The sequence below is a fragment of the Abramis brama genome (genome assembly GCF_963993115.1).
Source record: "Abramis brama genome assembly, chromosome: 6".
NCBI lineage: Eukaryota > Metazoa > Chordata > Actinopteri > Cypriniformes > Leuciscidae > Abramis > Abramis brama.
Genome location: NC_139968.1, coordinates 17,559,563 through 17,569,734, shown reverse-complemented (window position 1 = coordinate 17,569,734; position 10,172 = coordinate 17,559,563). Strand labels below are relative to the sequence as shown.

The 10,172-nt window shown below is 40.5% G+C and overlaps 2 long non-coding RNA genes across 2 annotated transcripts; both read left to right on the top strand.

Moving 5' to 3' along the window:
- Positions 1 to 5,747: 5,747 nt before the first annotated feature.
- Positions 5,748 to 7,042, top strand: LOC311085140. Its single transcript, XR_014606749.1, has 2 exons — positions 5,748 to 5,935; positions 6,013 to 7,042. It is a non-coding gene; the product is annotated as an uncharacterized lncRNA (long non-coding RNA).
- Positions 7,043 to 7,592: 550 nt separating this feature from the next.
- On the top strand, positions 7,593 to 9,621 carry LOC311085141. The gene is made up of 2 exons (XR_014606750.1): positions 7,593 to 8,514; positions 8,592 to 9,621. It is a non-coding gene; the product is annotated as an uncharacterized lncRNA (long non-coding RNA).
- Positions 9,622 to 10,172: the final 551 nt, after the last annotated feature.

Sequence of the window (10,172 nt, the reverse complement as noted above, 5' to 3'; positions counted from 1 at the left end):
AAAGTAATGTAAGTAAAAAAATGCAATTAAGGACAAAAGCTTAGGCCGCACCACAGGGGCCTATAGTGCACTACCCCACCTCCTCAAGAAAACATTTTTCTAAAGGCCATAATGACTATAATGTTATATTAAAATGTTAATGTTGAAAAATTTGGGATGCACTAGGCTGTTTCAGCCGCATATATGCCCATTGAAAATGAACGCATTTTAGTACAATGCAAATGCATTAAAGAACCATATATGTGCACTACTGAGCATTAACATGTTTTTCTTGGATTGGAAGATATGATGACTAGTTGCCTGTAAGTGCAACAATGTTGCCAGATTGGGACAGTGATTTCCAGCCCAAAAGCTCACCAAAACCCGCCCACTCCAAGAAAAAAAACCCCCAAAAATTTTACTGCTAAAAAAATGTGATATAATTTTATTACCACGTCATTCAAGGTTGATAAGCACCATTTTTATCTCCTTAAAACAAAATAACGACGATTAAATAAAATAAAAAAATAAAACAATTTTCCAGGAATATAGCAGTCAAAACTGATTCATGGTTGATTCAAACCTTTTTCAGCAGCTGAGACAAGTAGAGTGCAGTCTGTACGGTGTAAAAGTTGCAGATGTCTGGTTAGGCTAGTGTGCACATGACCATGGACTGGAGTCTTCTTATATTTGATTTCAAGTCATTCAACTGTGCTCTCTCCTCTCACACCATCGAGTCATCTCCCACCACATGTGTACGTTTTTAGAGTTGCTCACTATCTCACTCTTTACTGTAGAAACAACTTATTGTATTATGTCACTTTGGCATTAGCGATGATGAATACAGAAATATAACGTTACAGCTACAACTTATCGAGCGAAATCGCATCTGCCTGCTGATCGCTGATTGGCTAAAAGTGCGTGAACGATGAATCCGGAATGAAAACAAGCCTAAATGAAATAGGAGTAGGCTAACGATGCTATTTTTAAAATGTAAGGAGTAAAGAAAGTATAGATAATTGCGTGAAAATGTAAGGAGTAGAAGTAAAAAGTCGGCTGAAAAATAATTACTCCAGTAAAGTATAGATAGCCTACCCAAAATTTCTACTTAAGTAGCCTAAAGGCGGGCATACACTGTGCGATTTTCGTCCGATTTTGAGCCGAATTCTGACTCGTGCGACGGTCGGGCCGATTTTCTGCTTTGTCGTGCGTTGTTTGTCGTGCAGAGTTCGTGCAGTGTACAGGGGGAAACGAGAGGCGATTAACCTCTCACGACGGCAATCGGGTCGGATGAATTTCTGGCATGTTAGAAATTTTGGTCGCTCCTCGTGACTATATCGCACAGTTGAAGCAGAGCTACGAACCGATTGCCCTAAACTCAGTGTTTTTTCCCTCACTGCGCCTGTGCAAAAACAGTTTCATCTGCAGCAAAAAAAAAAAAAAAAACGAAAAAAGGGAGATCTTTAAAGGAGAAGTTCACTTTCAAAAAAACTTTTGCTGATAATTTACTCACCCCCATGTCATCCAAGATGTCCATGTCTTTCTTTCTTCAGTCGCAAAGAAATTAAGGTTTTTGATGAAAACATTCCAGGATTTCCCCCCATGTAATGGATTCTATTGGGACCCAAACGGTAGAAGGTCCAAATGACAGTTTAAGTGCAGCTTCAAAGGGCTTTAAACGATACCAGACGATGAATAAGGGTCTTATCTAGCGAAACGATCGGTCATTTCCAAAATAAATAAAAAAGTTTAAGTTTTATAAGCACAAATGTTCGCCTTGCTCTGTTCTGTGATGCGCGTTCGTGACGTCACGTAATACGCAATTACGTTGAAAAGGTCACGCTTGAAAAATTTCTGTCCTGAAGAAAATGTTCTTTTTGGCTTTTTAATATTAAAACACCCAGGATACGCACACGAAATGGGCATTTTAAACGATAAACTGACACAAATACATTTGAAAATGTGTATATGGTCCTCCTTCCGCACATTTGTAAACACGTCAAGCGTGACCTTTTCAACGTAATTGCGTATTACGTGACGTCTTCAACGCGCATCACAGAACAGAGCAAGGCGAGCGTTTGTGCTTATAAAACTTAAACTTTTTTATTTATTTTGGAAATGACCGATCGTTTCGCTAGATAAGACCCTTATTCATCGTCTGGTATCGTTTAAAGCCCTTTGAAGCTGCACTTAAACTGTCATTTGGACCTTCTACCGTTTGGGTCCCAATAGAATCCATTACATGGGGGGAAATCCTGGAATGTTTTCATCAAAAACCTTAATTTCTTTGCGACTGAAGAAAGAAAGACATGGACATCTTGGATGACATGGGGGTGAGTAAATTATCAGCAAAAGTTTTTTTGAAAGTGAACTTCTCCTTTAAATTCTGTAGTTCAAAGCTACAAATTACTGTTGCTTACCTCCAGTTCGTGTTGCAAAATGGATTAACCATTACCCACTTCTTCCAAGCCACCTGCGATGTAGGCTACACTTTGCCTCTTTTATTGTTAAAAAATGTTTTTGAAATAAAGCTGTTTTTAATTTTCATTGATGAATTATTGCAGTGTTCGGACATATTATAGACTGTTAATAATTAATTATATGTATATAATTCATTGTAATCGACCTAAATGTTTTAGACAATTTTTAATGCGGAGAAGTAAGCTTCTATGTAATATTTTATTATCCTCACAGTGCGTTGGTTATGCGGTGATGCGCTATGAAATTGTTGCGTGGCAATTTAATTATAGTAGCCTATCACTTTAATAGCCTAGGCCTTCCCTAATAATAATAATAATAATAATAATAATAATAATACAATAATACTAGCCTACTAATAATTGAATATATAAATTGGAAATGCTAAATCTTCTTGATATTGATAGCTGATGCTTGTTTTGACAATACCTCTGGATAGGCTACATGATATCGTCCATATAGGCGCAACCCGGCACAAGGATTTATCGCGCTAATTCGTCGCAGTCAAGTCGCAGCTCGACGTTCGGACCGTACAGTGTGAGCACATAAATCCTGAGCTTTGGCTTTACATCGCATGCGATCTACTCGTTCAGTGTGAGTAGGTTCCTTGCTGAAATCGCACAGACATCGCACAGTGTATGCCCGCCTTAAAGCCGAGTTCAGACTGCACGATTTTAGCCCCGATTTTGGCTCGTCGACAGGTTTTGAGAAATCGCCGACAAATGCCCGAAATCACAGGCAAATCGGTGCTCGTTCACGCGAGTGACAATCGCGATCTGAGAGAATCGCCGACGAGTCACCGACGCCCGTGAGATATTTGGCATGCTAAATATCTGGACCTGTTGGCGATTCAAAATCCTGCTGTGTGAAAAGTGTTCTGACTGAAAACTACATCGGCGATGACCGACAGCCAATGAGAGAGCAAGATACAGAGCAGCGGGGAGTTCGGGGAGGAGTTATAGACCAGAATATCAGTATTTTAATAGATATATTTACAATTATATCAAACAGAAACAAAGCACAAACATTTGCTTGACCAGCAGCAACAGCAGCACATTGCAAAATTATTTATTTACCCACAACTCTCTTTGCAGAACACAGTCCTTGCTCCCCTTGTCTTCCTAACCATTTCCTCCTGCATAAACTGTTTATTTTTCTCCTTTTTGCTGCAAATCAGCGCACAGACAATTTGGATCGCAATCTTCTTGCAGGCTATCATTTTTAATAACAATTTCAGTCTTGCGAGAGCTCCGGTCTCACGCACGCGTGATCTTGCGTTATTTCCTTATCACTTCTCGCGTGTGTTTGGTTGTGAAACGTAGTTTGCGGACCAGACAGAAGTTGTCGGTGATTCTTTCTTTTGTAAAGCGATTCTTCTTTTGTCGGCGATTCTTTCTTTTGTAAAGTCATGCAGTGTGAAACCCCCTGCCGCTGATCCATCGTGCAGTGTGAACACACCAGCAACTGAATGTTACCCCAGATAGTCATGCAGTGTGAAAAGAACAGTGACCCAACTACTTTGAAAATCGTGCAGTGTGAACTTGGCATAAGGTAGGCTAATGAAGTGTTTGTACTTCGTTACTTGACATCTTTGCTCCAGAGGGTCATTAACACCGCCCAAAGGATCATCGGCTGCACTCTGTGCTCCCTGCAGGACATCTTCAGTTCTCGCTGCCTCACCAGATCTGACATCATTCTAGAGACCCCTCACACCCTGGGGGATGAGAAACACCATATTGATATAACATTCTTGTTTTTAGATTCTATTTATTTGTTTGTTAAGCACCGAGAGAAATGTCGTCAAATTTCGTTGTACCCTGTACAATGACATTAAAGAATTCTATTCTATTCTATTCTATTCTATTCTATTCTATTCTATTCTCACAAGTGGATACATTTGAAAAAAAAGACATGGAATGCTGATTGAGTGCAACCTGTAAGAGGTGACATATTTGCTAATAAAATGATCGTGCCAGAAGAATAGAAATCAGAACTTTTGTCTCTCAGTATCCTCTCGGTGAGCTCAGTGAGCCGTGTGTTTTCTACATTTTTAACCTATTTGGCCATGACACAAACTTTCTGTTTCCTGCAAAGGTTAAACATTATCAGAAATATCAGTTCGCTGGTACCTACGCAAACATTTTCTGACCTTCAGCAGTCTATTGGGAGTCTATTATGTGTTTTTAATGGTTCTGTCTCTCAGAAATGTTGATAATCTGATTTATTTGCTCTATTCCAAAACTTAATGGGCTGACAATAAGGAGGCAGTATTTTAAGCTACCACAAGGATGTTTCGAAAGGAATCACATGTATCTGTGATAAAGGCAATCCCAGAATGCATTGCAATCAGGTGAGAGAAATGTCATGGCAATTATAAATAGAATGTCAGTGTTAATTATAAATTTACTTCTATTTTATTTAATGTGGCCCCCGGTAAATCTCAGTACACTGCTACGCCACTGATTTTATTCAATAAAGTTCTGCAGTTATGACTTTTTTTTTAGGCCAACCCAGAAGCTTGAATCACCAAGGTTGCTTTGACGAAAACGCAACTGGATTTTCCCACTGCATTACACTGCAATTTGACCAACAAAATTGTATGATTCTTACAACTTTTATGCATTTTGAAGCCTAAATACAATAGCCAGAAGTAAAATGCTAAACGAACTACACCACGGTCGTATGACTTCAACGTCACCAACAATAAGCTTCCAACAACTCTTTCCAACTTTATTTAAAAAAAAAAAATCATTTTCCCTGAAAGTTAGAGTTATAATAGTTTGCAAGAGCGCGATTATAAGCACAACGAGGCTGTGAAAGCGGACTAATGAGTTTGAATTAACCTGTTCACCGTGATGATGTTTAATGTCCCTGACTATTTCTGTAGTCCTATTTAGCTACTTGTTAGCAACCGCCTTTTACAAGACAAGTAAAAGCTTTAGAAAATCATAATGGAGCATTACTTATAATATCTTGTGATATTATATACAATTAAACTTATGTTCACCACAGACCTTATTTCAGGCATTTAATCAAAAACTCATTCAAAAAACCCATTGACTTTAGGACGATGGAACCAGAAGTGCTAAAATGCTAACTGTTTTTTTTTTAGGCTTGAGGTTTTGGCCTCCCTGCAGCACTCTATTCTTAAGTAGATAAAAATGTTAACAACATGTTAACCTCAAACTGGAATCAACAGAACTGGTCAAGCCTATGCCCTATTCCCACTGAAATCTTTACCTATCACAGTGAGAGCTGTTAAAACGTTTTAGCATGCTTGTGTAGTGAAGTTGTGTGACGTCAGTACAATTTGGTAGGTGGCCAATGAGCATTCGCCCATTGGGGCATATAAACCGTTCATTCATGCCTCCTGGTGTGTGTCATGGTTGAAAGCCCGCCCCTTCCTGTCGCAACTATGGATTGAGTGTGCCGTTGGGTGGCTGAGGGTTTGTGCGCGTGGGTGGCTGCTTACTCCCAGGTAGGCTTGGTACCATCTTGGGGCGTAGTGGGAAGTTTTATTTTTGTCCTGACTTGGGTTGTGACAATTTGTTTCAGTACGGTGTGCCTTCAGGGCTTCCATCGGTGTGGCATTGCAGCTTAACTGATCGGAACACCACCTGTTGCAACCAACAAGGCTGTTACATGATTCTCTTACGGTATATGTTGAAGTGTAACGATCGTATTCTCTGATCTTCACGGATGCTAAAGTGGGTTAAGTGAGCAGTCGCATTAAACAGCGCGCGCGCTCTCTCTCTCCGCCACTCGCTCTTTAAAGCCACGCTGCTGCTTTCTACACACCATTACATTTAAGTCAAACATGTTTATGCGGGCTTGAAAGATTATTTTTTTTTGTTATTTGATTCTGAGTGATTGTGTTTGCTTGGAATTATTTTTAGGTGTAATGTCATTACTGTTAACGCTGTATTTGGTGTAAGTTTCTGCCGCGGTCACAGTAGATCTGTTTGTTTCTCTTGAATGTGAATGTGTTTTTTTCTTTAATGTGAATGTGAGTGTTTAGAGTATTTATATTTTGGGATGCATTGTAAATTGTTTATTTTCTTGTTGGTTTCCGTCATGTTAGAGTCAACAAATTGACTTTGAATGTTTCTGTTCTTTGTTTATTTAAATTTAGTTTGATTATCTATTTTTCTTTTTTTCTTTAGGAGCTGAGGACTTCCAGGAGCGGGCTGGTTGTCGGTTTCACCGCAGGTTTTGCTTCACTAAGAGTGTTATTGCAGTTTCATTGCCGTGTCACTACCATTGGTTATTTGCAGTGAATTTGGTGGGTGTACGTTGGGTTGGCGTGCTTCTTATGGTAGACCTGCTGCCAGCACACTAGCCTGCTCCTGACCGGAAGCCTCAGCCCCTGTGAAAGTTTATTGTGAATCTTGTGATGGTTTATTGTGAATCTTGTGATGGTTTATTGTGAATCTTGTGAGGGTTTATTGTGAATCTTGTGAGGGTTTATTGTGAACCTTGAAGGTTTAATTTTGTCGCTTTGTCCAATTCAATCATGACCCATGTGAACTACTGATTTTAAATTATTGATCAACTTTTAGCTTTAAATAAACATTTTTGCACGGAAGCCCATGCCTCTTGCCTTTTCTAGGTGGAACGTATTTGTGTGCTTTATTTGGGTTGTTTTCCCCGTTAACCTGGGGTGGCGTAGTCGCTAAAATTGAGCCACTTGCTACATGTGGCGTAGTCGGCAGGATCCACAGGATTTTTTGGCAGAGGCGTGGGACCGTATAGTAGTTTGTTTTGTAATTGTGTTTTTTTCTTTTTTTTTTTCTCTTTTGTAGGAATAAAGCAGCAGCGTGTGCTCTGGAGACGGTAGTTTCTGGTTTGACTCCCTTCGGTGACGTCCCTTGGGGTTGGGTATAAAATATATATATTTTATAATAATGGAGGGAGAATTACAGGAACTTAAAGAGCTGGTGGCTCAACTTCGAGCTGATAACGAGAGATTGCGACGGGAGGGGGCGTCTGAGTTGCAGGGGGCTAGTGTTGCTGGACCTAGCACCTCTGCCACAGGCCTTTCCTCCATACCTCCACCATTGACTGGTACTAGGAGGTGCCCAAGTTAGTGCATATAGCCGTCAAGGCAGAGAACTTGTGTATCACTCGTTTCTCGTTGTATAGCCGTCAAGGCAGAGAACTTGTGTATCACTCGTTTCTCGTTGTATAGCCGTTATGGCAAGAGCACTTGTAATCAGTGTTTCTTATTATGTAGCCGTCAAGGCAGAGAACTTGTGTATCACTCGTTTCTCGTTGTATAGCCGTTATGGCAAGAGCACTTGTAACCAGTGTTTCTCGTTGTATAGCCGTTATGGCAAGAGCACTTGTAATCAGTGTTTCTCATTATGTAGCCGTCAAGGCAGAGAACTTGTGTATCACTCGTTTCTCGTTGTATAGCCGTTATGGCAAGAGCACTCGTAATCAGTGTTTCTCATTATGTAGCCGTCAAGGCAGAGAACTTGTGTATCTCGTTGTAGAGCCGTCATGGCAATAGCACTTGTAACCAGTGTTTCTTATTGTGTAGCCGTCAAGGCAGAGAACTTGTGTATCACTCGTTTCTCGGTGTGCAGCCGTCATGGCAGAGAACTTGTGTGCCACTTGTTTCTTGGTATGAGTGTCAGTTAGTCTGAATGATTTGAGTATGATGACGCTGATCCATTGTTCTCTGTATTCTCAGATTTTAGGTGCGGTGAAGCATATCCATTGCCTTTTTGTAAATGATTTTAAGTGTTGTCGCTATGGTGGTTTGTTTAATTTTGTCTCTACCTACTTTAGGCCCTGGAGTTGAGTGGCAAGGGTTTGCTTATCGTCGGGGCGACGACACAAAAGTAAGGGGTAGAATGTAGTGAAGTTGTGTGACGTCAGTACAATTTGGTAGGTGGCCAATGAGCATTCGCCCATTGGGGCATATAAACCGTTCATTCATGCCTCCTGGTGTGTGTCATGGTTGAAAGCCCGCCCCTTCCTGTCGCAACTATGGATTGAGTGTGCCGTTGGGTGGCTGAGGGTTTGTGCGCGTGGGTGGCTGCTTACTCCCAGGTAGGCTTGGTACCATCTTGGGGCGTAGTGGGAAGTTTTATTTTTGTCCTGACTTGGGTTGTGACAATTTGTTTCAGTACGGTGTGCCTTCAGGGCTTCCATCGGTGTGGCATTGCAGCTTAACTGATCGGAACACCACCTGTTGCAACCAACAAGGCTGTTACATGATTCTCTTACGGTATATGTTGAAGTGTAACGATCGTATTCTCTGATCTTCACGGATGCTAAAGTGGGTTAAGTGAGCAGTCGCATTAAACAGCGCGCGCGCTCTCTCTCTCCGCCACTCGCTCTTTAAAGCCACGCTGCTGCTTTCTACACACCATTACATTTAAGTCAAACATGTTTATGCGGGCTTGAAAGATTATTTTTTTTTGTTATTTGATTCTGAGTGATTGTGTTTGCTTGGAATTATTTTTAGGTGTAATGTCATTACTGTTAACGCTGTATTTGGTGTAAGTTTCTGCCGCGGTCACAGTAGATCTGTTTGTTTCTCTTGAATGTGAATGTGTTTTTTTCTTTAATGTGAATGTGAGTGTTTAGAGTATTTATATTTTGGGATGCATTGTAAATTGTTTATTTTCTTGTTGGTTTCCGTCATGTTAGAGTCAACAAATTGACTTTGAATGTTTCTGTTCTTTGTTTATTTAAATTTAGTTTGATTATCTATTTTTCTTTTTTTCTTTAGGAGCTGAGGACTTCCAGGAGCGGGCTGGTTGTCGGTTTCACCGCAGGTTTTGCTTCACTAAGAGTGTTATTGCAGTTTCATTGCCGTGTCACTACCATTGGTTATTTGCAGTGAATTTGGTGGGTGTACGTTGGGTTGGCGTGCTTCTTATGGTAGACCTGCTGCCAGCACACTAGCCTGCTCCTGACCGGAAGCCTCAGCCCCTGTGAAAGTTTATTGTGAATCTTGTGATGGTTTATTGTGAATCTTGTGATGGTTTATTGTGAATCTTGTGAGGGTTTATTGTGAATCTTGTGAGGGTTTATTGTGAACCTTGAAGGTTTAATTTTGTCGCTTTGTCCAATTCAATCATGACCCATGTGAACTACTGATTTTAAATTATTGATCAACTTTTAGCTTTAAATAAACATTTTTGCACGGAAGCCCATGCCTCTTGCCTTTTCTAGGTGGAACGTATTTGTGTGCTTTATTTGGGTTGTTTTCCCCGTTAACCTGGGGTGGCGTAGTCGCTAAAATTGAGCCACTTGCTACACTTGGGAGTGATGTGTCCATCCGTTGAACCCTATAAAAGCTTTCATTTCTAAAGGTCTTTTTTGAAGTAGGTTTATTTTAGAACAGTAGCTTAACTTAGCATGGCGCCAGCTATGCCAAGGGCATGGGTTCAATTCCAGGAAACACACATGGAAACAGAAATGTACCTTGAATGCCAATTATCTACCATGGATCAAATAAGATACAATTTAGTGGCAACACACCAGTGGTAGACTATTTAAGCACTTCTGTTTGGAAAGATGCTACATAGCTACCACAATTATTATTCCTTCCAAGTGCCCTGCATAGAAATTGATGCCATTTGAAACTCACAAAGTGAGTTGCGTCTCCCATGCAGAGTGCTATTTGTGTGCTCTATCAGAGGACGAGCGAGTTATTATATTTTGATTACGCATTACAAACGCATGCAACAGTTAATTGT